The sequence below is a fragment of the Ranitomeya variabilis genome, chromosome 1 (assembly GCF_051348905.1).
Source record: "Ranitomeya variabilis isolate aRanVar5 chromosome 1, aRanVar5.hap1, whole genome shotgun sequence".
NCBI classification, from domain to species: Eukaryota; Metazoa; Chordata; class Amphibia; order Anura; family Dendrobatidae; genus Ranitomeya; species Ranitomeya variabilis.
In genome coordinates, this window is record NC_135232.1 from 586,346,600 (window position 1) to 586,353,546 (window position 6,947).

General features: G+C 49.0%; 1 protein-coding gene across 1 annotated transcript in view; it reads left to right on the plus strand.

Moving 5' to 3' along the window:
* The first annotated feature begins 1,813 nt into the window (after positions 1 to 1,813).
* Positions 1,814 to 6,947, plus strand: part of SETDB1 (SET domain bifurcated histone lysine methyltransferase 1) — a 158,503-nt gene continuing 153,369 nt past the window's right edge. Inside the window, exon 1 of the mRNA XM_077257881.1 lies at positions 1,814 to 1,835. The gene's annotated coding sequence lies outside the window, so the exon portion shown is untranslated. The remainder of the gene's footprint in view (positions 1,836 to 6,947) is intronic.

Here is a 6,947-nt window from a genome sequence, read left to right on the forward strand (position 1 = left end):
AAAGTGCAAACAAGTCACCAGTACCACCAGCAACCACCAGGGGAGCCCAAAAAGCGGATACACAACACCTTACTATCGAGGTTCCGCAAGGCTCAGTCCTAGGCCCCCTCCTCTTCTCTCTTTACACGGCCCCTATTGGACAAACAATCAGCAGATTTGGGTTCCAGTATAATCTCTATGCTAATGACACCCAAATATACACTTCTTCCCCCGACATCACCCCTACCCTAATTCAAAATACCAAGGATTGTCTGTCTGCTGTCTCTAGCATCATGTCCTCCCTCTACCTGAAACTAAATCTCCAAAACGGAACTTCTTGTGTTTCTCCCTTCTTCTAACCTCACTCTACCCAACATCGAAATTACCCTGGAGGGTTCAACCATAATTCCCAAACAGCATGCCCGCTGTCTTGCGGTCATATTCGACTCCGAACTTTCCTTTACTCCCTATATCCGATCACTCACTCGCTCTTGTCACCTGCATCTTAAAAACATCTCCTGAATCCGACCTTTTCTCACCGTTGAAACTGCTAAGACTCTTACTGTCGCTCTTATTCATTCTCGTCTGGACTACTGCAACTCTCTTCTAATCGGTCTCCCTCTTACCAAACTTTCTCCTTTCCAATCCATCTTGAATGCTGCAGCCAGAGTCATATTTCTGTCCAGCCGCTTCACCGATGCGTCCATCTTGTGCCAGTCATTACACTGGCTACCCATTCGCTACAGGGTCCAGTATCAACTCATCTCTCTCACCCACAAAGCTCTCCACAGTTCTGCACCGCCTTATATCTCCTCTCTCATCTCTGTATATCGCTCTACACGTGCCCTCAATTCTACAAACGACCTAAGACTAACATCCCCTGTAATCCGAACCTCACACCTCTATCTCCAAGACTTCTCTCATGCTGCGCCAGCTCTCTGGAATGCACTTCCCCAGACGATCAGACTGATACCTAGCCCCGACCTATTCAAGCGAGCTTTAAAAACCCATCACTTCAAACAAGCCTACCACACCAACTACTCAGTAAACTAACTTTGCCCTGTTCCCTCCCTCCAAATATTACTCTGAATCTGCACCCTACTATTCATCTGTCTCCACACCCTCCATGCACACGATTAACTGCACTTGATACTTGACTATTGCACTTAAACACACGGGCTGATGACCGGATCATGCAGCTTTGTATGAAAATCCCTATGTATTATAATTGCCAGAGCTGAAATAACAAGCACTTTTCACCTATTGTGTCCCCCCATTTCCTTGTAGATTGTAAGCTTGCGAGCAGGGACCTCACTCCTAATGTCACTGTTTAAATTGTCTTAACTCGTACTGAATTTATTGTTTGTACATGTCCCCGCTTAATTGTAAAGTGCTGCGGAATATGTTGGCGCTATATAAATAAAAATTATTATTATTATTATCTTCCTGCTCTAAACCAGAGAAACCAAGAAGAGACCTGCCCACAGGCCCACCCCAAAGCACAGCATGCACTGATTGATGAAGCCCTGACATAGGGCAGGGTCACCGCCATAACGTGGAAAAGCTAACAGACGGGGTTGAGAACCATGTACATAGTTGGCAGGCTGATTGGTCATGACTGAGCTTGTCGCATCTTGGGTAGATGCAGATGCGGTGAGAGTTGTCAGCATATCTAGATGGATGGTTACTGTCCGCAGGTAGGAGAGGATTTTATCCTGCTCGTCTTTCTGGTGGGAGACAGGTCTGAGGTAGAAGAATCCTGAGAGCCAGCGGATTCCAGGGCCTGTGCAAACTGTAACAGGAGTAGTGTAACCACTGTACCATGGTCCAAGGAGAGCCTGGAGGGGCATGACAAGGTGAGCACCTGACTCTTCAATCGAGCCCCTGATGGTGAGGTTAGGCTTGGTTCCCGATGGACACTAGGTGCTACTCCAGGACAGATCTCGGACACACGGCAGCTGACCTCCAAGGGACAGGTACTGTAGCTGGAAAGGTCCGGTAGGAGAGTACAGCTGATATAGGCAAGCACGGCAGGAACACAGGAACCACAGATGCAGATGGGTACTGCTGGTAAACAGATAAGCATTGGCACGTGCAGGCAGGTTTGGCTGATATACAGATAGGCACTGGCAGGTGCAGGCGCGTCCAGCTGATATATAGACAGGCACAGCAGGTGCAGGTGGGTCTGCCTGATATACAGACTGGCCCAGCCAGTGCAGGCGGGACTAGCTGATATATATTCATTCACGGCAGGTGCAGGCAGTTCAGACTGAAATACAGACTGACAAGTCAGGAACTAGCAAGAAATGACAGAGACTAGGGCAAGAACCAGCAGGTAGGGCTAGGGACAAGCAAACACTAGCAGAACTAGTGGTTACAAATGGAGAGGGACTTGAGAATTACCAAGCATGCTGAGAACAGACTAAGGGCAGTGACAGACTGCCATATTTCTCGTGCGAGACTCACATCGCACTGCACGGACTGGCACCTCTCCTGACTTGAGCAAGATGTATTACCATGCAGCTGTCAAGCTCAAGTCAGGAGAGCCGACAGCCAGTACTAGGTTTACGATGCGATTCTCGCAAGAGAAATACGGCAGTCTGTCTCTGCTCTAACAACGCTGCACAGGCACCTCCATGCAGGTGGACATGCCTTAAATAATAAGTGTCTCACAGCCATTGGCTTGGACACTTTAGGATGGCACGAGTGGCCCCTTTAAAAAGCATATACTGAGAACACTACAGAAAACCTGCTGTATACCAGAAACACCCTACAAGACCCGCCGTTATCGGTGTCATGCCATGTGGCGAGCGGAATTTACCACTCTGCCATAGCAGTGACAAAGAAAAAATACAGAAACTTTGTGATGCCAGGGTGAACTTAATTAACCTCTGCTTCCTGGTATTGTCCTGTAATGTGGTGCACTCCAAATAGTTCAGACAACAGGGAGGCCAGATATTCCCACCCCATATTAATCTGTTAAATCCAGATTAATGATGATTGCAGCAATCACATTTACTTTCCATTATTGTAATGCAGATATATAAATGGTGCAGTACTTTCTGAGCTTCCACTTCTGTTTATCTGTGTAATGTAGGTGTCTGGATGCAACGCACAGACGCACGAGGCGGAAACAGTCACTGATGATAATAGTTCTATTTATATACAGTGATTTAAAGTAACTCTAAACAATTAGTATTAGTAGCTAGGCAGATTAACATTCAATCGAAGATAAAAATAAACTTGGAAAAGCAAAGGAAATCTCTCTCTATTTAATGTCAATGTCCTGTTTACAACAGTGGTGCGCCCAGTCGTGAGAGTCATCATGTAAGTTCTCTCTCTGCAATTGTGGCCCTAGCAGGGGTCACCGGGTTTTCTAGCTAGGCCATAAGTCTCTCTCTGACATAGTCTATTCAAGCCCATTAAGCATCCCATGCACCAACCGGCCCCCTCTCAACCTGAGACCCTAACCCCAGCCAACCCCGGTACAATAGAGGATAGCTGGAAGTGATGGCCCTACTCACACGCACTTTCCTTCCGCAGGCACGTCCCGCCTATTGCAGTCTCCTAATGGATCTTCTCGGCTTGACTGTCGATGGAAGTCTATTAGGATTGGAATGGAGTGCGCCAGGCCTCAGCTCCTGACAGACGATGTCTGTCTCTTGAGCTTTACCGATGTGGGGCACAAATCCAGGTCCCAAGTAGCCCAGGGGGAACTCAGAGTCCTCTTGTGCGGAAACCAGCCTTGTCAGGCGATGGCCGACATCTTGCTGTCATAGGCATTCCACTGAGGCCTGTTATGCTGGCCTCAGCAACATCCCTGGAGTGTGTCTGCTCCACTCTCTTCTCTGGTGCCAAATCTGCCTGTGGCAGCTAGTGTAACGACTGGCGAAGAGCGGACACGTCTGGTTAAAGATTAGCTAGATAGACAACCCTGGCTGCTGCATTAAGGATAGCCTGGAGAGGGGAAAGTCGAGTGAGGGGGAGGACAATTAATAGAGCATTGCAGTAGTCCAGGCGGGAGTGGATCAAGGCGACAGTGAGGGTTTTTGTTGTTTCCATGGTGAGAAAAGGGCAGATTCTAGAGATGTTCTTTAGGTGTAAGCGGCACGAGCGGGCAAGAGATTGTATATGGGATGTGAAAGAGAGATCGAAGTTAAACATAACACCCAGACAGCGCGCCTGCTATAGGGGTGTTACTATGGTGCCACCCACGGAGAGGGAAATGACAGATTTAGGGAGGTTAGTAGATGGCGGGAGCAGAAGATCAGTTTTGGAGAGGTTGAGTTTCAGATAGAGAGCGGACATGATGTTGGAGACTGCGGACAGACAGTCAGTGGTGTTCTGTAGTAAAGCGGGGGTAAGGTCAGGGGATGACGTGTATAGTTGTGTGTCATCAGCCTAAAGATGGTACTGAAAGCCAAATCTGCTGATGGTCTGTCCAATTGGGGCCGTGTAGAGGGAGAAGAGAAGGGGGCCAAGGACTGAGCCCTGAGGTACCCCAACAGTGAGAGGAAGAGGAGATGAAGTGGAGCCAGAGAACTGAACACTGAAGGAGCAGTCAGAAAGATAGGAGGAGAACCAGGAAAGAGCAATGTCCTTAATTCCTTAATGCCTAGTGACTGGAGCCTAGAGAGTAGGAGAGGGTGGTCAACAGTGTCGAAAGCTGCAGAAAGGTCGAGAAGAATGAGCAGAGAGTGGTCACCATTACATTTTGCTGTCAGAAGGTCATTGGTCACCTTGATGAGTGCAGTTTCTGTCAAATGTAGGCGGCGGAAACCGGACTGTGAAGGGTCTAGGAGGGAATGAGTGGAGAGGTAACGGGTAAGGCGGGAGTAGATCAGGCGCTCCAAGAGTTTAGAGATGAAGGGGAGATTGGAGACTGGTCTGTAGTTATTTGTGCAGGATGGGTCGAGGGCGGGTTTCTTTAGTAATGGAGTAATGATAGAGTGTTTGAAGGAGGAGGGGAAAATGCCAGAGGACAGGGAGAGATTAAAGATTGTAGTTAGGTGAGTTGTGACGACTGGAGAGAGAGACTGGAGCAGATATGAGGGAATGGGGTCGGTGGTGCATATAGTCGGACGAGAAGAGAGGAGCTTGGAGACTTCTTCTTCTGTGATGGGATCGAATGTGGAGAGTGAGCCAGGGGAAATGCAGGGAGGGATGGGAGTCACTGCACTTGATGTCTGGGAGCAGATTTCCTGAGGGATATTATCTATTTTCTCTATAAAGTGTGAGGCCAGGTCATCAGCACAAATGGCTGTGATAGGGGCTTGTGCTTTTGGCCCGAGGAGGGAGTGAAAGGTGTCAAAACGTTTCTTGGGGTTGTTGGATAGTGAGGAGATCAGAGTGGTGAAAGTAGGTCTGTTTGGCGAGGTGAAGGGCAGAGTTATAGGTTTTTAACATAAAGGTTTTTAACATAAATTTGAAGTGTATGAAGTCTTCTGGTGTATGAGTTTTTCTCCATAAGCGTTCAGCACACCTAGAGCATTGCCCCATAGAATATAATGTACCCCCATAGAATATAATGCAACCATCCTCATAGAGTATAATGCAGCCCTCCATGGGGTATAATGTAGCCCCCTTAGAGTTTAGTGCAACCCCCTCATAAGGAATAATGCAGCTCCCCCATAGAATATAATGTAGCCCCCTCATAAGGCATAATGCAGCCCCTACATAGAATAAAATGAAGCCCCCTCATATAGTATAATGCAGCCCCCCACAGAATATAATGTAGCCCCCTCATAGGGTATCATGCTGCCCCCCTCATAGGGTATCACGCTGCCCCCCCATAGGGTATCATGCAGCCCCCTCATAGGGTGTCATGCTGCCCCCCATCATAGGGTATCATGCAGCCCCCTCACAGGGTATCATGCTGCCCCCTCCATAGAGTATCATGCTGCCCTCCTCCAATAGGGTATCATTCTGCCCTCCTCCAATACGGTATCATGCTGCCCCCATCCACAGGGTATCATGCTGCCCCCCTCCAAAGGGTATCATGCTGCCTCCCTCTATAGGATATCATGCTGCCTCCCTCCACAGGGTATCATACTGCCCCCCTCCACAGGGTATCATGCTGCCCCCCCTCCAATAGGGTATCATGCTGCCCCTTCCACAGGGTATCATGCTGCCCCCTCCATGAGGGTATCATGCTGCCCCCCTCCATGAGGGTATCATACTGCCCCCCTCCATAGGGTATCATGCAGCTCCCTCCCCATAGGGTATCATGCAGCTCCCCCCAATACAACCAGTACTCACTGATATATATATATATATATATATATATGTATATATATATATATATAAAAAACCCACAATATTCATCTCTCCTCCTCGCTTCCACTCAGATTCCGGCAGCGGTGGCTCTGCTCCGATGTCAGCGATATCAGGAGCTGCGCTGCAGTTGGAGTGTCAGTTGTGTGTCAGAGGCAGAGGGGAAAGATGGGATGACGCTCTGTCTCCATTAGAATGCGGCACACACTGGGGTGGTGCTGACGCCGGATCCCCATGGCTTACGGCCCCATAGTGGCCGCATGGGATGGGGGCCCCTGGGCGAGCGGGGGTGCAGCCTGTGGCAAACACTGCATGCTATTAAAATGAAATGAAGTCACTCCTCTCCATGCCCATGGTGCGTGGAGAAGCATGAGTAGTCATTTTCTTTAGCAGCGGGAACAGGCTTCAGCTTCCTGTCACCAGCTGTTGCTCCGCTGGCACCGGGATCCCCCATATCAGCTGCATGGTGTGCAGCTATTAGTGACATGTCACTGACTGGGGGCCTCTGGAGCAGTGGGGGTCTTAAGCAGCTGCTGACCCTGTATGCTAGCAGGTATCAGTGCTTGGGCCCACCGCAGAATCCTCCAGTTCTCCAGTGGCCCAGTCCGACCCTGCATATATATACAACTTCTATGCACTGAATACTCACGTACATTATCTGCAAAGGATGATATTAGTGAGAGCAGGTTGTGGGA